At 42.4% G+C, this 25,260-nt stretch overlaps 1 long non-coding RNA gene across 1 annotated transcript; it reads right to left on the bottom strand.

The window, feature by feature from the left end:
• Positions 1-263: 263 nt before the first annotated feature.
• Positions 264-24,955, bottom strand: LOC137650500 (uncharacterized). Its single transcript, XR_011045967.1, has 3 exons — positions 24,865-24,955; positions 16,656-16,913; positions 264-396 (listed from the first exon to the last, which is right to left on the bottom strand). It is a non-coding gene; the product is annotated as an uncharacterized lncRNA (long non-coding RNA).
• Between the last annotated feature and the right edge of the window lie 305 nt (positions 24,956-25,260).

Raw genomic sequence — 25,260 nt, forward strand, 5'->3', positions numbered from 1 at the left:
TAATGAAGGCGAAAGTTAATGCAAAAAATGAAAAGACATGTAACAATATAGCTAACAATATTTAGGAAAAAAAAAAAAAAAAAAAAAAAAAAAAGGTTACAATTAAATGTATCATTGTATTTACAACTGGGTTGAACTCTTGAGACTGGTCTGGGAAAAGCTAATATTTGTACTTTTAACGCTTAAATAGCACATCATTGAGATAATTTGATTAAAATATGATGTTCATCAAACTCAAATATTAAATGTATATCCTTGTCAAAAACATTTGTCATATACTATAATTTAAGATATGCTGCGGAAATTTAATTGAATGTTCAAATTTGGGCCATCTTGAGAAAATTAGTCTCTCTGCAAAACTTGTATGTGCGGCTGGCAAATCTTCTCTCGATTCATCTGTAATATAAAAAAAATAATCAATATTGGCCTTTCCTAAATTAATTACGAATTATAGGTAATTTCTTGAAAGTATAAAATAAAAAGTTCACATAAAACAACCTAATTAGGCAGTAAGCTTCCATAGAATAGAATAGAAGCATTACAAGTGAAAAGCTGGTTAGAATTGTTCATCATATAAAGATTCTGCGTCATTTTCTCTTAATAGACCACAACATGAAATTGCACTTCTCAACTCTTTATGTACTTTCTGTCCGAGCTCTACCAGTGTACATGAAACAAATATAAATCTAGAACCATACACGGACATACAGTGATACCTCTGGATACGAAAGTTTCTGCTTACGAAAAATTCAGGATATGAAAAGCGATACAAAGATTTTTATGCCCCAGTATACAAAAAAATTTTCAGGATACGAAAAGCTTACGAGATCCCAACTCGTTGCCGAGAGTACGGTACCTTTTTTTTCAGAGTACCAACCCTTAATTTAGGTGTACAGGTAACAATACACCTTCACTGATCCAAATGCTTTACATACAGTACCGTAACTTTTATACAGTAGTAAAGAAAATGGACCGTTTTCTTAGGGCTTGGAGGGGATAACTAGGCTATAACTACATTTATGAATAATCTCATGGTGGTTTCTGGAATGGATTAGGCTGTTTTTAACAGTTGGGTTAATTATTGAATGATAGAAATGGCTGCATTGCATGTTTATTACTACAGTTTAGCGTGTTTATGAAAAAAAAGGTGACTTTTTGTAAGGCTTGGAACGGATTAGGCTATTTACATGTAAAACGCGACTCAGGATACGAAAAAATCAGGATACGAAACCGTATCCTGAACGGATTACTTTTGTATCCTGAGGCATCACTGTATATCATTTGAGGAAAAGAATACTAAAGTTCAAAAGCATATGGAGCTTCACACAATAGTAATAATGTATTACGAAATGGAGAGGGACTAACACTGTAGAGGTGCTCTAGTATTGAGAAAAATAAAAAGGACCCAACAGACTTTAGTATGTTCTGACATTGGCCTTTCAATATGTACAACAAATTTTTGGTATAAAAAAAAACTATTTTCCATATCTGCTTATGTCCCTCACCTATCAATAGCATATCAGTGAAATATGAATGACCCAATGTAGATACAGCACTGTATATCAAAATAAACAACCACCAAGTTGCAAAAGAAAACTGTTTAGTACTGTACTGTACTAATATGTTTTAATTACTGTAGAGGTACTCTAATTCAAGCAACCTTTCAATGACTTGTATTTTCTAAATACATTTTGCTTCAATTTCAATAAAATTGTACTATACATTAGCTCTAAGCATTATACCAAAAGAGTTTAAGGTACTATACGTGGGTACATGAAGATTCTGCACTACCAAGCATTTATAACTATTTGTATCGAGTGACTTGACGCTTAGCAAAAAAAAAAAAAAAGAGGGGATTTCAACTACAGTATTCCTAAAAATATGTCATACTAAGTACATTCAAGTACTTTATACTAAAATGACTTGACAAAATATAAAGATTTAACTGAACTATAATTTAAATCACAATTTTTACTTCAGCAATTTAAAAAAGCAAATGAAATTGAACTTTATTTTCCTACAATAAAGTAAATCGGCACAATAAGAAAGTAATGTACTAATGTACCTTTCAATACTATGAAGCAAAGGCCCTAAAGGATTTGAGTTTTATTACAGCATGCAACACTATACTGTGCAGTATGTCATGAGAATAAAAACCTAAAAGACAAATGAAATGTTCCAAGATTACTTCAGACAAAATCTAACTTCAGATTGACCGCATTTTAACAATAAGCTAACAGTTTTATCATTGACTCAACACCTAATAGTTTAGGAAGCATATTTGGTATATCAAAATGGTTATTACCAGGGAATAACCAAGAAAAGGATAGGAAAAACATAAGCATTTAAAGCTACAGTACAGTATTGATAAACCTTATACAGTATGAAGATTGTAAAGATATGAGTAAAAGCCCAAGGTACCTTACACACACAGTATATTAAACATGGAACAAAACATTTAAAATATACAGTATAGGTTGGTGCATAAGAAAAAAAAATCCTCTAAATGGGAAAAAGAATAAGTTAGTTTGTGCATCCAAGTAATTCTAAATTACTCTTTTAAATCCTTTAAATGTGAAAAATTAGTTTAAACATTAGAATTTATTTGTTTGTCTCAAGAGCGGTTATATGGATCAGCAATGTTAAACTTTTACATTTCAATCAAGGATGTAAAAAAAGTGAGTTTCTTACTATGGTTTGTCCTCTGATAGGTACATAAAACATCCTGTTAAAAAAGACTAACAATTGAGAATTTGAAAAGCTGTGACAATTGAATGCTAGAATATGTGACTGGATTGTACTACTTGAGATCTTAGCAGAAGGCTGTTGCATTCCATAGCTGGAAATAAGACAAATATCAATGTTTGTAAGCCCAAAAATAGAGGAACAATTAATCAGAAAAGCAGGAAATATGGTAGACAACAAAGTGCAGAGGATGCAGGAGAATTGTTATCAAGGGAACATTTGAGGAAAAATCATTCACGATTATGACAAGGTTATAAAGATAAACAAATTAAATGCATTGAAGCATAGTACCCCAGGATAAAAAGATAGATTCCAATGTGAACGTATATATAAACAAATGGAACTTGTAGTGGTTTGGTTAATTATGACTACAGTGCACAGCTGATTAACTAAGGGAATACACCTGCCAGTTATCCATAAGTCACACTATTCACTGAGGATATGGGTTTCTAACAATACCAAAGCCCCATACTGGTATATAGGTATGGATTTTTAGCAATACCACAGCACCCCACTGGCCTTCAAATATTTTTTGGCTATCAATACAATAACTTTGAGTTAAGGTCACTCAAGATAATTCCTCTTGCTTGATTGTATCAAGAGCATTAATGAAATTAACACTGTGATGGGAAATGGAGCAAAACTTTTAAAGGCATTATCAGAAACCTGCCACAGGTCAATACTGTATGAGACTTTGCCTCGTCTTTTGGAAACTGGGGAACAGAAAATGCCTTGTCCTGAAGTTACATCAGGAAGAGTGCAGAATAGAAGAGACTGGATTCCTATTTCACATCAAGGCCCCAAAAAGGGAAGAGCTACAGGAGGAGTGCAGATTACAAGAGACTGGACTTTTCATTTCACATCAAGGCCCCATAAAGGGAAGAGCTACAGGAGGAGTGCAGATTACAAGAGACTGGACTTTTCATTTCACATCAAGGCCCCAAAAAGGGAAGAGCTACAGGAGTGCAGATTACAAGACACTGGACTTTTCATTTCACATCAAGGCCCCAAAAAGGGAAGAGCTACAGGAGGAGTGCAGATTACAAGAGACTGGACTTTTCATTTCACATCAGGGCCCCAAAAAGGGAAGAGCTACAGGAGGAGTGCAGATTACAAGAGACTGGACTTTTTATTTCACATCAAGGCCCCAAAAAGGGAAGAGCTACAGGAGGAGTGCAGATTACAAGAGACTGGACTTTTCATTTCACATCAAGGCCCCAAAAAGGGAAGAGCCACAGGAAGAGTGCAGATTAGAAGAGACAGGACTTATCATTTCACATTATTTGGAATGAACTTATTTCACATCAAGGCCCCAAAAAGGGAAGAGCCACAGGAAGAGTGCAGATTAGAAGAGACAGGACTTATCATTTCACATTATTTGGAATGAACTTATTTCACATCAAGGCCCCTAAAAGGGAAGAGCCACAGGAAGAGTGCAGATTAGAAGAGACAGGACTTATCATTTCACATTATTTGGAATGAACTTATTTCACATCAAGGCCCCTAAAAGGGAAGAGCTACAGGAGGAGTGCAGATTACAAGAGACTGGACTTTTCATTTCACATCAAGGCCCCAAAAAGGGAAGAGCCACAGGAAGAGTGCAGATTAGAAGAGACAGGACTTATCATTTCACATTATTTGGAATGAACTTATTTCACATCAAGGCCCCTAAAAGGGAAGAGCCACAGGAAGAGTGCAGATTAGAAGAGACAGGACTTTTCATTTCACATTATTTGGAATGAACTTATTTCACATCAAGGCCCCTAAAAGGGAAGAGCTACAGGAGGAGTGCAGATTACAAGAGACTGGACTTTTCATTTCACATCAAGGCCCCAAAAAGGGAAGAGCCACAGGAAGAGTGCAGATTAGAAGAGACAGGACTTATCATTTCACATTATTTGGAATGAACTTATTTCACATCAAGGCCCCTAAAAGGGAAGAGCCATAGGAAAAGTGCAGATTAGAAGAGACAGGACTTATCATTTCACATTATTTGGAATGAACTTATTTCACATCAAGGCCCCTAAAAGGGAAGAGCCACAGGAAGAGTGCAGATTAGAAGAGACAGGACTTATCATTTCACATTATTTGGAATGAACTTATTTCACATCAAGGCCCCTAAAAGGGAAGAGCCACAGGAAGAGTGCAGATTAGAAGAGACAGGACTTATCATTTCACATTATTTGGAATGAACTTATTTCACATCAAGGCCCCTAAAAGGGAAGAGCCACAGGAAGAGTGCAGATTAGAAGAGACAGGACTTATCATTTCACATTATTTGGAAAGAACTTATTTCACATCAAGGCCCCTAAAAGGGAAGAGCCACTGGAAGAGTCCAGATTAGAAGAGACAGGACTTATTTCACATTATTTGGAATGAACTTATTTCACATCAAGGCCCCTAAAAGGGAAGAGCCACAGGAAGAGTGCAGATTAGAAGAGACAGGACTTATCATTTCACATTATTTGGAATGAACTTATTTCACATCAAGGCCCCAAAACGGGAAGAGCTACAGGAGGAGTGCAGATTACAAGAGACTGGACTTTTCATTTCACATCAAGGCCCCAAAAAGGGAAGAGCTACAGGAGGAGTGCAGATTACAAGAGACTGGACTTTTCATTTCACATCAAGGCCCCAAAAAGGGAAGAGCTACAGGAGGAGCGCAGATTACAAGACACTGGACTTTTCATTTCACATCAAGGCCCCAAAAAGGGAAGAGCTACAGGAGGAGTGCAGATTACAAGAGACTGGACTTTTCATTTCACATCAAGGCCCCAAAGAGGGAAGAGCTACAGGAGGAGTGCAGATTACAAGAGACTGGACTTTTCATTTCACATCAAGGCCCCAAAAAGGGAAGAGCTACAGGAGGAGTGCAGATTACAAGAGACTGGACTTTTCATTTCACATCAAGGCCCCAAAAAGAGAAGAGCCACAGGAGGAGTGCAGATTAGAAGAGACTGGACTTTCATTTCACATTATTTGGACTGAACTCATTTCACATCAAGGCCCCTAAAAGGGAAGAGCCACAGGAAGAGTGCAGATTAGAAGAGACAGGACTTATCATTTCACATTATTTGGACTGAACTCATTTCACATCAAGGCCCCTAAAAGGGAAGAGCCACAGGAAGAGTGCAGATTAGTGGAGACAGGACTTATCATTTCACATTATTTGGAATGAACTTATTTCACATCAAGGCCCCAAAAAGGGAAGAGCTACAGGAGGAGTGCAGATTACAAGAGACTGGACTTTTCATTTCACATCAAGGCCCCAAAGAGGGAAGAGCTACAGGAGGAGTGCAGATTACAAGAGACTGGACTTTTCATTTCACATCAAGGCCCCAAAAAGGGAAGAGCTACAGGAGGAGTGCAGATTAGAAGAGACAGGACTTATCATTTCACATTATTTGGACTGAACTCATTTCACATCAAGGCCCCTAAAAGGGAAGAGCCACAGGAAGAGTGCAGATTAGAAGAGACAGGACTTATCATTTCACATTATTTGAAATGAACTTATTTCACATCAAGGCCCCTAAAAGGGAAGAGCCACAGGAAGAGTGCAGATTAGAAGAGACAGGACTTATCATTTCACATTATTTGGAATGAACTTATTTCACATCAAGGCCCCTAAAAGGGAAGAGCCACAGGAAGAGTGCAGATTAGAAGAGACAGGACTTATCATTTCACATTATTTGGAATGAACTTATTTCACATCAAGGCCCCAAAAAGGGAAGAGCTACAGGAGTGCAGATTACAAGAGACTGGACTTTTCATTTCACATCAAGGCCCCAAAAAGGGAAGAGCTACAGGAGTGCAGATTACAAGAGACTGGACTTTTCATTTCACATCAAGCCCCCAAAAAGGGAAGAGCCACAGGAAGAGTGCAGATTAGAAGAGACAGGACTTATCATTTCACATTATTTGGAATGAACTTATTTCACATCAAGGCCCCTAAAAGGGAAGAGCCACAGGAAGAGTGCAGATTAGAAGAGACAGGACTTATCATTTCACATTATTTGGAATGAACTTATTTCACATCAAGGCCCCTAAAAGGGAAGAGCCACAGGAAGAGTGCAGATTAGAAGAGACAGGACTTATCATTTCACATTATTTGGACTGAACTCATTTCACATCAAGGCCCCTAAAAGGGAAGAGCCACAGGAAGAGTGCAGATTAGAAGAGACAGGACTTATCATTTCACATTATTTGGACTGAACTCATTTCACATCAAGGCCCCTAAAAGGGAAGAGCCACAGGAAGAGTGCAGATTAGAAGAGACAGGACTTATCATTTCACATTATTTGGACTGAACTCATTTCACATCAAGGCCCCTAAAAGGGAAGAGCCACAGGAGGAGTGCAGATTAGAAGAGACAGGACTTATCATTTCACATTATTTGGAATGAACTTATTTCACATCAAGGCCCCTAAAAGGGAAGAGCCACAGGAGGAGTGCAGATTAGAAGAGACAGGACTTATCATTTCACATTATTTGGACTGAACTCATTTCACATCAAGGCCCCTAAAAGGGAAGAGCCACAGGAAGAGTGCAGATTAGAAGAGACAGGACTTATCATTTCACATTATTTGAAATGAACTTATTTCACATCAAGGCCCCTAAAGGGGGAAGAGCCATGCAAAAATGTTCGTGGTGGTGATAATTGTGGATGCTTGTTACAGTATCTTGGTGAAATTTGGTTGCATTATGCAAAGTACTGAACTCTCAATCTAAGTATAGTACTGTAATAGAATCTTGGATTAAATCATAACCAGAGAAGCATGGGGCCTTGCTTTTATCTGTATCATTTGGTATGTACAGTACGGTATTGTGTACTGTATTCAAACCATACAGTACACACTATATTCATTTATACTTACTGCTATAAAAATTGAGATCTAAATTCTTCTTGTTCAATATAATAATTTTAGTAAAAAAATATCAAAATCCTAATCAAAAAGTTGTACACACAGATAGTACCTTATCAATGTTTATACTATTTGGGGTATTTCACCTTATACAGTAAATATGGTTCAAGCAATAGGACAGGGAATTTATGAAAAGTTATTTTTTCAACTACCAATAATGTCTAATTATGCAAATTTGTGGCCGTGGAGCCATAACAACAATAGCGCCAACATATACCAGCGAGTCGTAAGAGGCGTCTAAAAAGGATGGGACAAGGAGACTCGGAATCCCTTCTCCTGTATATCTCATTTTCTGAGAAATATCAAACAAGAGGAGCTCAGAGGGGGGTGGGGGCTGCTCCCCACACACTAGTTTTGGGGTGTCTAAATGTGCGTAGATGTAGTACAATAATGAGTTAATGATGTGAGATTGGAAGTATATTTTGGAATACAGTAGAAAGATGGGTGTATTGGCCTTGTGCAAGACAAATAAAAGGGAAGGGCAAAGTGACAGGTAGCATGTTTGGGATTGAAAGGGCAAGACCAAAAGAGGATGTGGCTTTACAAAGGTATGGGAGATGTGTATGAGTGTTGTAATTCTAGGGCATAAGTTTGTTGAGTGCGGCTGGAAAACTGTACGAGTGTTAATAGGATTAAGGATAAAACAGAGGATGCAATCTTAGAAGTGCAGGGTGGCTTTAGAAGAGATAGGGGATGAATGGATCGGATTTTTACAACTTGTCATTCAATCTAGCATCATTCTCCCTTCTCGTGCATCTCAACCTTTTTCTTACCCACATTAACTTGCAATTTCCTTTTTGCACTAAACCCTCAAAAGAGTGTCACTAATTGACATGGCGTCTCCTCTGAGTCTGCAACGAGTACAGTATCATCTGCAAACAACAGATTTGCCTCCCACTCATGATCCTGCTCCTCTGAGTTTCAATCCTTGACCAAATACTCGAGTACAGCTCCATCAACAAACAAAATGAACAGGCAACCATGGCAACATCATACATACCGGTCTAAGTCCCTCTCTCACTGGAAACCCCTCATTCACTTCATTCCCCATCCAAACACATGCTTTACTGGCAATGTATAAACTTCACTGTTTGCAACCACCTTCCAACAATTCCATATAACATTACAGTCCACATCGCATCCCAATCAACTTGTCATAAGCTTTTTCCAGATCCATAAATATTTAACAAAGGTAAGGAGGCATATTTTGCCAGCAACACCCTCTCCAGTCAGATAACTTCAGTATCCATTACAATGACCGATTCCAGAAAGCATTGAATTAATCTCTTTGATTTAAGGAGAAGGGTTTATATGAAGTGTAGGAACCAAAGTAAAATCACAGAGTTGACTTTTCAATGGGATGTTGGCAATATTGATGTCTCCACATTAACTGCATTTAGGACTGTAATGTACAAAATACGACAAATTCGTAGATAATTTGTATTTTTCCTAACTATACAAACCTTAGCTATTTACATGGGGCAATTACTTCGGCGTAGCTGAAGGACGAGCCATAGGAATTTTAACGAGGGTTTACTACCCCTCCGCTAGTTAGCGGGGGGTAGGGAGGGGTAACCTGCTACCCTCCCCCTCACACACACGGTGAAAGGCTCACTTTACTTAAAGGTAGGACTTATCTTGGGGGACAGGACTGGCAGGCACATAACTGTAAATAGCTAAGGTTTGTATAGTTAGGAAAAATACAAATTATCTACGAATTTGTCATTTGTTCCGTAACTGAAATACAAACCACGCTATTTACATGGGGTGACTTAACCCTTAGGAAGGATGGTAAGTCCAGGCCATACTGGCTTTGGCTTGCCCAGGGATTCCATATTCGAGCGATCAAGTACTCGGACAATACGGAATCCCTGCTCCTTACTGGCGGTTGTGAAACTGCCGCGGCCTACGTAAGGTGTGTGCGAAGGTGAAAAGTGATTTGTCAGGGTTGTACCCTGACATAATGGGCTCTAGGGTGATGCGACGGAGAAGGGTCAGGATTCAAGGCCGGGTGTAACACCCTGCGAATCTGGGCCGAGATGGTACTCCTGGAGACCCTTCTCTTCATTTCCCAGGATCCACGAACGAGGCTTGAGCCTGGAGACGAACTGCAGCCGTTCTCTGAAGACGCCACCTCAGACTCCCTACCGGCAAGCTAGGAGATGGTCTGGGTCATCTGCTACAGGACGGAGACTCGAAACCTGGAAGGAGTCGAACAGCGGGTCCGGCACTCCCGGATTCTGAGTCTTGGCAACAAACCTCAGGGAGGAACCTGAATGTTGCCTCCCCCTATCCCCCTGAATGGGCGAAGTCGTATGAGAGACCACGTGACTCGCTTGGCTGAAGATAGGCTAGCAGGAACACTGTCTACCCAGTAAGGTGATGATCTGGGGCCTTACGTAGTGGTTCGTCAGGTGGTCTCTTTAGAGACTTGAGGACTCGAACCACGTCCCAAGGAGGAGGTCTCACCTTCGACTGATGGCAGGAGAGGACAAGGCTTCGTATGAGAAGGAAGAGTTCCAGCGAGGGAGAAATGTCTGTCCCTAGAGCCTGGAGGCAAGACCTAAGGCTGAGGGATAGCCTTTCACAGCCGAAACTGAAAGGCACATTCATCCCGCAATCCCACGAGGGGCTCCAATATTGCTGGAAGCGGCATCGTGTGGAGATATGCCCTCTCCACGACACCGACCTCAGTAACTCGCTCCTTCGCCTGGGAGACTACTGCGAAAGAATTGCGCAGGTGTCCAGGCCTCCTTTTCACAACTTGTTGCGAAAATCCTCTCTCTGAGGAGATGCTGTATAGACTCCCGGCGGGAAGTTGGAGCAAGCTACGGCTTTGCGGAGGATGATGGCATGTGGCTATGTATGGAACCGGTGACCGGGGGGGGGGGGGGGGGGGGGGGGGGGGGGCTCAGAGGCTCCGTAAGGAGTTACAGAGGGACTGGCGAGCCACCTGCGAGAGTCCCTAGCGGAGCTAGGGAGGTCATTGAGAGACTGACCGAAACTCTGGTCCTGTAGAGTACTATCCTCATCCGCCAGAACGGGGGAAGGCAAACACATCGATGTTGTCCCACCGTTGCTAGAAGGCATCCTACCAGAGGGCCTTGGGATCCGGGACCGGGGAGCAGTACAGCGGGAGGTTGCAGCTCAGTGCTGTAGCGAACCGGTCCACAGAGGGAGCCCCACCGAGTCAGGACTTTGTAAGCTACTTGAGGATCCAAAGACCACTCGGAATGTGGTGTCCGTGTCACACTGCTCAGACTGTCGGCGAGCCCATTCCTTTGCCTGGAATCAAGCGAGCTGCTAAGTAGACCGAGGGGAACTCGGACCATCCCGGTATCTCTACCGCAGGATGGGATGGCTGTACTGAAAAGTACCTCCTTGTCTGGGCAAGAAAGCCATCACTGTGGTGTTGTTGATCCTTACAACCACAGCATAGTCCGCCAGGATAGGTGGAGCTACTGAAGTGCCAGAAACACTGTTTCCATCTCTAGTAGGTCTAGAGAAGGTACTTCTTGGTTCTGACCACCGGCCTGAGGACCCGTGGTTCAGAACGTGCCTCCCCCCCCCTTTCTTTGACGGGTGCGAAAACGGCATCAAGTATGGGGGAAGGACGAGAAGGTCCACTCCCTATTGTAGATCCTCGTCTGCTTCCCCCCCTATGGGTCCGTCTGTTACGGTTGTCCCCTAGGGGTCCCGGCGTCCGGGGGGTCATGCCCCTGACTCCCCCGCGCCCCGAGTCGCCACTGGAGAGAACTCATCCTGAGGCGACTGGAAACCAGACGGGCCAGGGAGGAGAGACGTAACCACCTTGGGTTGGAGGGTCTTCTCGTGTGGGGAAAGGTCTCGCGACCTTCCTCCACCTTTGTACTCTGTTGCCTGAAGGGAAGGCTTCGGGAGATTGGTGTCTAAGACCAGGCTTAGGTATACCAGACTCTGAGAGGGCTGCGGGGAGGACTCCTCGAGGACCACCATGATCTTTAGAACTTGGCAAAGTCCGAGGAGCTTGTCCCGATGACGAAGAAGGGATGCCTTCGAGTCTGCTAGGATCGGCCAGTCACCCAGGAAACGGAGGGGACGGATGCCGATCCTGAGAGCCCGTGAAGAGATCAGAGTGGAAGTATCGGTGAACTGTTGAGGTGCCGTGGAGAGACCGAAGCACAGCCCTTGAACTGGTATATCCGGCTTCCAGGCAAACTCCAAAGTACTTCCTTGAAGACGGGTGAACCGGGATCGGAAGTACGCGTCCTACCGGACCAGTGTACACAAAGTCTTGTGGTCTCACCGCAAGACTGACAGCGTCTGCTGTCGCTATGCTGAACGGAGACTGTTTGACAACCCTTTACAGAGTCGAGAAGGGAAGGAGACAATTAAGGAGGCCTCGGAACCCGTTGGCCCCCTCTTGAGGGAGCGTATCTCCGACATGGACTGGACTTCTGCCGGAGGGCCCGTCCCCTTACCGATCCCTACCCAGGGAGGAGGAAGGGGCTCGATACCGACCGGGACTGTTGAAGGAGACACGCTCGGAGAGCTGGACCTCGGCCTAGTCTCTGGCGCTCTCCATTCCCTGAGACCAGGGCAAGCTGCACTGGCTTAAGGGAGCCCTTGGGTGAGTAGACTCAGTCCCGGACCGTATCCTTCCCTTACCGAAGAGGAATCTCTGAATCTGGGGTCCCCTTGAGGTTTCTCCTGAGGGTCAGAACCTGCCATAACGCAAGTTCCGACCCCTGGAGCTTCTCCTCCTGATGGACTGGCAGCGAGGTCTCTCATACCCGGAGGCTCTTCCTGGGGAGACTCGTAGACATGCACCAAGGGTCCAACTGGATCCCGTTGGGTCCTTGCAGAAGACTGGGCCTTAGGATCCCTCCTAGGAGGGAAACAGGACCCCAGCGATGAAGGATGTAAGGCTTTCGCCCCCTCCGTACGAGAAGATTTCTCAGAAGAGGCGGGGATTCTCCCTATGGAGTGATGGGGGAGAGGACCGGGTCTTCCGACCCTCCTGGGAATGGGTAATGCTCATCCGCAGGGGAGGGGAGATGAAGTCTGAGGAGGGCTCATCGCCTGCGTAAGGACTCGCGAAGGAACAGGATAGGCCTTGGAGGAGATACCATGCCAGGGATTCCTCTCACCCTCTTCAGGGGGAGAGGAAGCTGCTACTGATTAGTGACCCCAGTCTGAATGCACAGGCTCATTGCCTGTTTGAGCGCTCTGACTACGGCCGACCAACCCTCGAGCTAACAGGGAGTCCCTCTGGAGGGAAGAGGATCGTTCGATCCTCTGGGGGAGTTGACACATGAGGGTTCGCCCGTAGAGAATCTGCAATGAAGGGAGAAGAGACCTTCGACCTGTCCGGAAAACCTCCCCCCCCCTCCGGAGAGGGCGCCGCTCTGTGCTGTGGGGGAGGGAAAACGCGAAGGTGGCCTGACCGCCATAAGCCCTGATGTAATCAGGGTGCAATCGCGTCGGAGAACGGTGCGCCGATCACGCTGATGATCGCGTGAAAAGCACAGATCTGGGTAGCACGTGAATAAAACATGCGTAGCAGTATAACCGCGCCCGCGTGAACGATCCCCGCGCGTATGAAGATCGCTGCTGCTTTCGCATGAAAGATCGTGGGCGATAGCGAGGGAAACCATCCCACGCGCGAACGATCTCGGCGACAAAAGATCGCCGGTGCTTGCGTGTGGGAAACCATCGCACGCGCGGAAAAAATAATGCTGACGATATTCGGCGCCTACGCGTGTACGAAGATCGTCGGAGACAGTGAGTGGGAAACCATTGGTGCCCGTGTGCGTACGATCTCCAACTATGTCAGATGATCGTCAGCGATTTGCGCGATCACGGACGATCTTCGACGCTCAAGCGTGCGAAGATTGTCGGCGCTCGCGCGTGAGAGAAGATAGTTGGCGATCACGCGCGGGAAACCTCGGTGCCCGACGATCCGTGCAATGATTGCGCGCAGGAAACCATCCCGCGCACAGAAAGATCTTGGGCGCTTACGCGTACTGTGAAGATCGTCGGCGCTTGCGCGCCTAGCGCCAGATCCGAAGATCGGCGGCTAACGGATTTCGACGATCGCGTGCTGAGAACCGCGCGCGGACGGCCTCATTGTTGCGCGCGGGAAACCATCCCGCGCACAAAACGATCTTCGGAGCTTATGCGTCTAGCGCCGCATCTGAAGATCGGCGGCTAACGGCCGTCGACGATCGCGTGCGGAAAACCGCACGCGGACGGCCTCGAAGATCGCATTCGGGAAGACCTTCGGCGCTTAAGCGTTACGAAGATCGTCGGCTAACGATCTTCGAAGATCGCGCGCGGGCGATCTTCAGCGCTTACGCGTTAGTGCGTATCAGAAGATCGGCGGCTAACGATCTTCAACGATCGCGAAGATTGCGCGCGGGCGATCTTCAGCGCTTGCGTGCGAGGTAAGATTGTAGGCCCCTGTGCAACAGAAGATCGTTGGAGAGCGCGCACGCGCGCTCGGTTGAAGGATCGGCTAACTCGTAGATCAGGAACTGGGATGTGTCCCTAAAAGAGAGGGCATCCCCTGAAGTGAACCAGGAGGTCTGCTTCAGAGCCGACGATCAACTGAAGGGCTGCTAAACACTCCGAGGAGTGATCTCTATGAGGGACCTTTCACCTTTCCCGCAAACGGGAGAGGTGTCCTTCGTAGAAGAGACAGAGACATCGCAGGCTGAACAGCTGGCGAGCGCCTGTGCGCTATCTCGGGAAACCCAACGATGTGCGCAAATGCGCAGGGAACATTGATAGCAGCCTAATTGAAAACTGGAACAGGGTGTCTCTGGTAGGCAGTCTCAGGAACAGCCAGAACAGCAGCCGAGCGCTAGCGCGCAAGGGAACGTTGGCGCTTAAGGGACTTAATCACGGTGTGAGAAAGTCTCTCCTGCCCCCGTTATCAGGAACGGATACAGCAGGCAGAGAGAGACCTAAGGTCTAACGTAGTCTGAGTAGAGAGGCCCCGAAGGGATAGTTGCAAGACCCCGAAGGGTCAGCGCAACGAGAAACTGAAGTTTCTCTGTCACTAATCACCGAAATGTAGAAGTGACTAAAGTAGAAGTGACTAAAGTTACGAGAGCCCGAGGGAACTGCGTAACTAAAGCTCCGAGACCCCGAAGGGTCAGGGAAAAAGAGAAACTGAAGTTTCCCTGTCACTAAACACTGAAGTGTTAGTGACTGAACAGCAAGTTCTTTCAACAGGAACAATCCTCCGAAGAGGAGTCTCTATGAGTGGCCCCTCTCGCGAACGAGAGCGGTGAGCACTTCGTAGAAGAGACTGGTGATGGAGCCCCCAAGGGCTGTGAGATCAGCTGACGAAAACAGGAACAATCCTCCGAAGAGGAGTCTCTGTGAGTGTCCTCTCATGCGAACGGGAGGAGACACTTCGTAGAAGAGACAAAAGGAGCAATCCTCCGAAGAGGAGCCCTTAGGGCGGCCTCTCTCGCGAACGAGAGAGGTCCAGACTTATCTTGCAGCTGCTCAGCCCCTTGAGCGTAGCTACAGAAGTGACCGCTCAGCCCCGAGAGCATAGTCGCTAGTACCATGGTCCGGCCTTGCAACCGCTCAGCCCCTTGAGCAAGTCACAAGGGCGGTCGCCCAGCCCCAAGAACATAACCGCCTTAGGACCAGGTAAGAAGGGAAGTTAACAACTACCCAGGAGGCGAACCTCCTTATCATTCTAGGATGCACTGAAGAGCTGACAGTAGTCACGGGGGAACTTCTAAGAGAAGCGAACGCCCGACGATGTCCTAGAGACACGGCGGCAACAGCAGACTCCCCAGGCATAAATAGGACAGCTCTGCTTTGAAGGCACGCAACAGGCACGAAGAAACGGCATCGTAAACTGTAAAATAAAAAGAATAATTATTTAACAGGAATTCCCCGGGGTGAAAACTCTGAAGAGAAAACCCCGAGGGAAAGAAAAACATAAGAACAAAAGTAGGTATACGCCCTCCTCCCCCTTGGGGGGACGAAAACTTAAAAAAACAAATTATAACATTATAATTATGCAACTGACTTTGAACGTTCCAAGGAACACAGACCCCCGAAGGGACGTGTTCCCCGGCTGAAAAGTTAAAAATACAATTATATTCATAAAAATAATTGAGACAAATAAAACGAAATAGCAACTCAGTCTGAGAAGCTATCGTAGGCGTAGTACGGAGTAAGAGGTGAACGACCTCGAGAGAGAGGGGCCGTACTCCACGAAGGCAACCATGGTGGCCTAGGAGTGAACGGCCGTGACCAAGAAGAGAATCATGGTGGCCTGGCTAAGCCGGCGATATTCTCGTAAACGTACACAACACACACCACACAACACCGAAAGCAAAGGAAACATACTATTTTCTATACACAAAAATATATATAAACATCAATAATGTTTAAATATATTAAGTATAAAGAAAGGAAAGTTAAAAAGACAAAACAATAATGGCCGTCAAGTGAGGATGGGAACGGAGACTTCCGATCGCCATCCGAGCCAAAAGTAAAGTGAGCCTTTCACCAGTGTGTGTGTGTGTGAGGGGGAGGGATAGGAGGCTACCCCTCCCTACCCCCCCCCCCCTCACTAGCGGAGGGGTAGTAAACCCTCGTTAAAATTCTTATAGCTCGTCATTCAGCTACGCCGAAGTAATTACAACATGTAAATAGCGTGGTTTGTATTTCAGTTACGGAACAAACTTGTTTTCTAACTTCTATTTCCCTATACACAATCATATGAACCCAATTGTTTGGAACAATGTAAAAACCAAGAAATTTTTTGTGCTAACTTTGGCAAGATATTGAATATTACGATCAAAACCTACGAGAAGTTGATACTAATGCTAAGATCAAAGGCATGGTGACTAAAAACACAGCAGTCCTAATGGTCAATGACAAACAAAGTGCTTTTAGGCTTTTCTAATTTTATTTCACAGTATAAAATAGCAAAATAACATAAAAAACCCGCCCAGAACACAATCCAAAACTTACCTTGATAGTCTTGAAGGTGGTATCACATTCATCAGCAACTCTTAAAGAGACTTGCTACTGGGAGTGACCAAGCGGCTAAATTAAAGCAGAAAAATTTTCATCCTCGGGACCTGATGCCTGCCTGTACATACGAATTCATCTTCACCTATTAATGTGCTTTTTCCCATTTGTATGGGGTAAGCACGGTTTCCTTCTTTTTGAAGGATTGCTTCGGCTTTTGGAGTAGCTCATAGACCCGATCGGCTGGTCAAGATTTACCTGTAAATTACAACAAATATAAACTGCAATTTACCCTTCGATGGATTACCTTATATATTAATATGTTATTAGTAATATTACCTTGATTATAGCTATTTAGTTAAATACACTTCAGTAATGTACAGTACTACTATATTGTGCTTATTCAATTCTCTTAGGTAATACTTGGCCAAAATATTGGCTTAGTATACCGACTTTTTTTTTTGGAGGAATTTCATGCACTTGCAAATGCTTATAAATGAATTTGCAATGCAGTAGCAAGATGGCTTTTGAGAACTGCACTAGTTTGTAAAGGAAAATTCTGAGTAGATATGATAGGATCTGTGGTGGATACTTTAGGATCTGTGGTGGATACTTTAGGATCTGTTTGCATAATGCAGAGCTAAATGTTCCTACAGATAAGTAATATGTAATTTAAAATGTTCTATATGTACTTGATATATTGTAGATACTTAGAGAGAAAAAAAGAAGAAAAAAAAAACACCTTCATTTTAACAATTTGGTTAATATTCCCTTGAATACTTAGTTATTTCAAGAACTTTTTGAAGGCATTTATTAAACCGGCATATTTTATGAATTTTCTATGAAGAAAATGTTTGGACTTAATTTTGGGGTAAAACTGCATACCCTGTATTTTATTATTTTGGACAGCGATACTTTTCCTGAATATTAACATACCTATATTAGGTTAGGATGAACATACTCAAATAAAATTTTATTAAAAAAAGATAAAATGGTTAAAATCTGAGTATGAGAGACCATAATTTAGCACACTACCGTAATTAGGAAATTAAGTAGAAAAAATGAAAACCACATGGATATATTCCAGTCTACCTTACATAACCCTAAATGGAAAAGCAGGATGCTATAAGCCCAGGGGCTCCAACACGGAAAATTGCCCAGTGAGGAAAGATAGCAAGGAAAAATAAATTATTTCAAGAACAGTAACATCATTAAAAAAAATACTTATAAAATCTTTAACAAAACAAAAAAAGGAGTTATAAGATAGAATAGTGTGCCCAATTATACCCTCAAGCAAGAGAACTAACCCAAGACAGCATGACATTGAAAGACCATGGTACAGAGGCTATGGCACTACCCAAGACAAGAGAACAATGGTTTGATTTTGCAGTGTCTTCCTAGAATACCTGCTCAATTGTTCCATGGCCAAATATTGGTTAATAATAAAACTTCCTAATTATGCACAGCAAAATTACAGCATATTTGACTAAACAGTATGATAATTGTTTTGAATTGCTGTATCATACCTATAGAGTTAGCCCTCCTTATTTGTGGGGGGCTAGGTAATAAAGCAGGTCTAGAAATTTGTATTTTTTTTTTAACCAACTAGCCAGAATAGTTTACCAACAGTTACTAGCCAATCAGAAAATCAACAACCCCAAAATGTGTCCGGTTTCAGTGGGTTCAACCCTTGGTATAAATGACACAGACTATATACAGTTGTTCATAAATTTGCATTATTTTAAGAGTATTTTGAAACTGTTGACCTATAAAACAAGAACTTAGAGCACCACAATAAAAAAAAAAATATTGCAAAACTAGGCAAATGAGTTAAAAACAAATATAACAGACCACCAGTATTTGGTCAACAGAATGTCATGCATTGAAATAGTGCAGTCCTGTCAATTTCATGCTGCTGTAAGAATGCTTTATTTATAAGGGATATTTACTTTATTGAAGTACTTCACATTGGGCTACAAACTGACTAGACACCAATGTACTTCTAAACATAAGACCTTATAATCCTAAGCCCAATACTGCATAATTCAAAAACACTCAACACCTAAAATATATCTGGTGGAGCAATTTGTAGAGTAGATTAAATTATTTTCATTAATCACTTCAATATCAGATCCATCCAAGTCAAACTGTGAACAACTTTTTCTCTTTTTCCACTATGTCATATGTAGAAAAATCAGGAAGATGTAACTTGATTAACACCAGATCAGAAAGTGTATTGGCTTTAAGATCAACTCGAATCTGAAATTGCAACTGGTATCTGCAAATACGGATTTCGTCACATGGCGAATCTTGTAAAAAGCAGAAAATAGCGCACAAACCATGAGTTGGGTGGTCGCATCATAACAAAGCCAGGACCGACCACACTCCCATGCGGGCTTGTAAAGGCTTTGGCTTTTTTCTACCTTGTATTTTTGTCAGCAGCCCTTATCTCTCATTTCGACATGGGTTGCTTTTTGCCCGTCTCTCGTGGCCTTAACACCTTTCAGGATATTCCACATTACAAAGCTGCTTTGACAGTTGATGTCAACAAAAAACACGTGTTTAGCGTATATGGACGAAAATATGAGCACATGTACTGAAATCTGTTTGTCACATCAAGTGAGTATGTGAGCTTCAACGATGATGCGTCCTACATGCAGTGGTAATAAAATTAAAAAAAACATTTGTCGTGTAAAACTCTCAACGCTTTACTGTTCGGCAGCATGGTTAACGCTGTTTAAATATCCACTTTTATTGCATATAGGTATTCAACAAACAAGCCTGTCCCTATTTTCAAATATATATTTTCAACTAGCAATCTGGGATGACTGGTAACTGACCAGCCTAATGAGAAATGAAGTTGCCTCGGGCGACCGGACTACCACGAATTTCGAGCCATGTGCGGTCTTATAACACATCAGGTAATGTATTGCAGTGCGAATAGATTTCAGTAAGTGTACGGTACATGTAGGCTATACAAGTTTAAACTCCCCATACAAGTAGCCTATACCTATATTGTAATATAGGCTTCTTTCTATACAGTACTGTATAGTAGTTAATATAACAATAACACTCGAGTATTGCACAATGAATACACTAACAAAAACAATATCAAAATAAAGTATCAGTACAACATGACTAACAGTTTACGATCAAAGTCCTACGAAGTAAGTCTGAAGCATGAGGCAACTCCCAGCCGTTGACTGTTTAGCACATGGGGTAGTGTAATGTATCACATTTTACAGTGATCCCTCGCTACTTCGCGGTTCGACTATCGCGGATTTTTTTCATAACGCATGTACTGTATATACATATATCGCGGATTTTCCGGAAATTTCGAAAATACCGTGATGTGACCGATGGTGCGAGATTGGAGAAAGTAAGGAAAATTGAATCATGATTGATTTTCAATATAAATGAAACTTTGAGGAGCAACAAAGGTATCATTTGTTAGAGAGAGAGAGAGAGAGGTAAGGAATGGGAGGTAGTGAAAAGTAGCCCACAGAGAGAGAGAGAGAGAGAGAGAGAGAGAGAGAGAGAGAGAGAGAGAGAGAGAGAGAGAGAGAGAGAGAGAGAGAGAAAGTGAGTGTGTTGTTTTAAATGTAATAAACAAAAAAATTTGATAGGTTATAACACATTGGTGCTTATGTAATATCAATTGTATAGACGGTTTGAATAAGTTGAGAAATGGTATACACGATACTTTGTTAGTGTATTTGTACGCTCTCAAGAACGGCAGCTAGACGTCAGCTGATCTGATCACAGTCAAAAATAAAACAAAAAGAAGTCAACAACACTCGATTTTTAAAACACACCCAAAATTTAAAAACAAAAGTACACGCTTTCTTAATGTGCAATTAACTATTTAAAGAGTAGCAATTTTCTAGAATAAAATGATGTTTCCCAAAAAATAGTGGTTTGCTGATGAAATCAGATGCCGTATTTTTAGCAACAATTGAAATGGATGTAAACTCAGCATAATTTTTTCGTTTCGTATTTAATTGACACTAAGAAAACTAATTTTAGTTTCTTCATCTATATGTAAGTATTGTATAACACGAAGAGAGAGAGAGAGAGAATGAATCAGCTGTTGTAATCGAATGCCGTGTTTTTGTTTCATGAGAATTTCATCGCCACGACTAACAGCAAAATACTGTACTGAACTTTACAGGGTAAATGTGTAGGAGAGCTCCGCGGAAGATCTTGAAGAATTTAAACACCTACAATTCACTATTATATCATATAGAACGCTTATATAATAGTCAATATATGAGCAACTTCTATTTAACGAAGATATTCGTGTGTATAGTTATGTTTCACTTGGATTTTTTCTAAGTGTTTGTTTTTGTTTACTGTGTGATGTCTTGGCTAAAATGAGCTGTTTCACCGCCTTACTGCGTATGGCAGACTAGTTCTCAATGCTATTCTAACCAATAACAGGTGTTTTCTTGACGTCACACTGTTTGAAAACCAATCATGGCGGTTTTTACAAATCTAGCCAATGCTGACACTTATTACTTCACTTATCCCTGCTATTTTTCCACCAGTTACCACAGTTTACGTAAAGTTCCGCGGAGGAATATTTTTGCACGTCTCGGATCTCCCTTCAAACTGAAAAGCTCATTTTGCCGTGAAGTATGGAGCAATTAGCAGGACCTTCATCCCGTTCCGACTGCGTCACTTGTGACAATTGCTTTATTTCTTATGGGGATTTTTGTGTACATTATTCAGGGAAAGTTGATTTGCTAATTGCATTTGCTCAACGTCATGGTTTGATTTTGGCAGAGAAAAAGTGCCCTAATTGTGAAAATGTGTGCCGTATAGATTACAACAAATTAGCATTCCGGTGTGATCGTAGTGTGGTTTCATCACTTCCTCCTGGCAGCAGCAGATTTGTATCCACCTACACCATAACAGTAAGGTATGTGGTAGTTTGCAGTTTACGTTAACGTTGTGTAACCTCATTAATAGTCGAAATATCGACGATCAAACTCACGCTACTCTTGTCTTCCCTGAATTTTCTAAGTCTGTTGTTATTGTTGACTGTGTCTTATTTTTGCTCAAATGAGCCCTGTAACCACTATAATCCGCAGACAAACTAGTGCACTATGACGCCCCCCGGTAGGCCTAGGTAGGGGTACAGGGCCCCATAGGCTAGGTTAGGTGGGTGTCTTAGGTTCGGTGGTGCCCTGAAAATTACTGTGGCCTTAAGGGGGGGTCGCAAGGCCCCCGGTAGGCCTAGGTAGGGGTACAGGGCCCCATAGGCTAGGTTAGGTGGGTGTCTTAGGTTCGGTGGTACCCTGAAAATTACTGTGGCCTTAAGGGGGGGTCGCAGGGGGGGCGGAGCAACCCCCGGTAGGCCTAGGTAGGGGTACATGGCCCCCAGGGTAGGGTAGGTAGTTGTATTAGGTTCGGTAGTGCCCGAAAAATCACTTTTCTCCTCCTCCCCCCACCCAAAAACCCCGCTTCCCACTGGGGTCCCCCATAATTGTAGTAGTAGGTTTATGCTTACATTTTCTGTGTAAGAGTTAGGTGGTTGTAGGAGGATTATCTCACAGTTTCAAGGTAACTGTAGCTCTAATTTACTGTTTTCTTTCGTTTTCTACTTTTAGAAACTTTTAAATCGAGCGCGGAGGTCTCCTACACAATTACCCTTTACAGTATTATACAGACTACTGTAATATGATAAAATAAAATATTTGTAATAACCTATTTTATATGAAATAGGGCTATATTTTTGTTTAAAATTTACATTTACGTACGTAAAACAACTCTCTCTCTCTCTCTTAAATTGTTTTCCTGCTTTGCTACGTATGTATGATTTTATATAGATACGGTAAATAATATTTGTAATAACATATTTTCTAAAAGCTTTTATTGTAATATTATTTATCATTTTCATCATGCGCGTTAAATGCCTTCGTTTGTTTATTACAATCGAAGATGGAGCGTACTCAGGCGGCGTTATAAAGAAAAACATTTCATTTGGAAATCCTAAGAAAAATTAAGTAAGACATTGGTAATAACAAAATCAACATACTGTATAATCAATATAATCGATGCAAAAACTAACCTATACACGCTTGTGTACACTAAATGCGTTTGTTTCTTCATTATGATCAGAGATAAACGTAAACAAAACATTAGTTGCCATTTTTTATCGTGCTTTTTGGCGTGTTTAGGAAACTCATGATATAAAATCGCCTTTAATATCTGTGCCTGTTTTAGTTTAGGGTACTGTAGTACATGCATTAAGTGTTCTGTACATTAAAGGGTAGTTGGTTAACAGTACTACGTACAAGGGAAGGTTTTAAAAGTCTGAATATACATGTTAAATAAATACGTAAATATGGTGTCACTACTTCGCGGATTTTCACCTATCGCGGTCGGGTCTAGAACCTATCTACCGCGATAAACGAGGGATCACTGTATAACAAAATCACTATAGGCACAGCGGATGTAGTTTTTTCTTACATTAATAAGTGATTCTGCACAAAAAGGACTGAAGAGGGAGATGCATACATGAGGAGAGATGATAAAACTATCTTTGAGACAGAGTGAGTGATCTACGAATATTCTCTCCTGCTCGTGTAGGGCTTTATATCTTGTTGCCCATTAACCACTTTAAACTTTCTACAAATTAGCCACTCCCTCACTCTCCTTCCACCATATCATCACTCCTGTTACCACCAGTTGCCTCTACCCTCCACAGCCTCAGGCCCTGACAGGAGTCCCAATGATCCCCACCCTTCCCCATCTCATACATAAGGGAAGACATTATTTGTGACTTGGATAAAGGAGTTCAAGCATGCCGGGGGGGGGGGGGGGGGGCCTCACTGCTAGCCCTGTAACCTGGGACTACTAGGTTAGGTTAGGTGGGGTGTGGATAAGTTTTATTCCCTTTCCAATTTCTAAAAATTTATATTTCCAGTTTGTAAAAAAACTTTCCTGTCACAAGATGTTTTAAATGAATTTTACATTTCAGTCGTCAATAATGACATTTATTCTTTTTTTTTTTTCCCATAAAAATCCTGGTTCCCCCTGGGTGGCCCCATCTACTGCTGGGAAAGGGGGAGTGGTTGAATAACAGGAGAAAAGTTTATTTGCAACGGAAATAACGGTAAAATTCATTGAAACCAAAGCTACTTTAAGATTAAAGAAGGCATGGATTTTCATGAAATGTTCACACTATGCTACAGTATACTGATACACATCCGTAGGGTTATATCGGGTTAGGGTTGCTCAAATTGCAATGAAACTTTCTAGTAATCAGGGTCTTTCACTCAGCTACACTACGGCAGACGGATGGGCCTACTTATGCTGGCACAAACGGGAAAAATTCAAATAAACGATCAAATTTTGACGAACATTGCTTCTGTTACTTCGGACCTGTGTGACGGTCTGATCCAACCCCCCGGTCTCACAATACTCCTTTATAATCTGCGCATGCGCGAACATTACCGTTTGCCAGTGCATACGAGGTTGATGTTTTATTTTCCTGTAATGTTAGCGTGCGCAGCTCAACATTACCGCTTGCCAGTGCATACGAGTTTGATGTTTTATTTTCCTGTAATGTTAGCGTGCGCAGCTCAACATTACCGCTTGCCAGTACATACGAGCTTGATGTTTTATTTTCATGCGAGCGAAGCGAGCTAATGCCGGAAAAGAACCATTATACAATGTCAAGGAGAATTCTGAGACCGGGGGATCGTTCAGACCGTCACACCTGCAGTAGAGCCCAAGCTAACCTACAGTAGCAGGCCATAACATTACAGTACCAGTAAGGCCTACCTACGATTCTTTAAGAAAGATGTGACAACTAGATGTACAGAAATCACATTCTTAAATTTACAAAATAGGTATTTAAAAAGTGAGCAACTCGGCCAGAACTCGATAAAACTTCATGGGATCACTAACTGGCAGCAACCTAGTCTATGAAAATCTATAAAATATCCATATTGTGGGCCAAATCACACTATAATGAAACCTATACTAACTGTATTCGCCATTTCTATATAGGTCTTCCATAATAACGCAATAAATCCGATACCACTGGCTTCATATAGAAAATGTGCCGGTTTGAAATTACTATAGGTATAAAACCAATAAATTTTTGGAAAATAATTATCAATTAACAAATGGGGATGGTGGAACAATACCGGAACAACAACATCTAATATTTTATCAATGAATAATAACCACTTCTTACTTGTAAAGCCCATAAATTAGTAGAATCCTTAATCAAGACGTCTTCAAGATTCACGTGGTTCCATGGGGTCGGTAAATGGCGATCCTGCCGCCTGCCAGAGTCGGACACCAGCGTTGCCAGGTTTTCTAAATGAGAAAAGGTCAATTTCTAATCAACAGAGGCTTTAAAAGGTCAACCCATTAATAGAAAAAGGTCAAAAATATAGTATTTAAGGCCCGGCTTTTTTCATATTACTAAAGGCCAACCTATTTAAATACAAAAGGTCAAATTTGAGTTTTTTTTGGCCGGAAAAAAGGCCAAACTGGCAACCCTGTCGGACACTGTCTGACAGTGTTGCCAGATGGGTTATTCTAAAAATCCCTAAAACTCATGATTAAAAAATCCCCCAAACACAAA

The sequence above is a fragment of the Palaemon carinicauda genome, chromosome 12 (genome assembly GCF_036898095.1).
Source record: "Palaemon carinicauda isolate YSFRI2023 chromosome 12, ASM3689809v2, whole genome shotgun sequence".
Taxonomy (NCBI): Eukaryota; Metazoa; Arthropoda; class Malacostraca; order Decapoda; family Palaemonidae; genus Palaemon; species Palaemon carinicauda.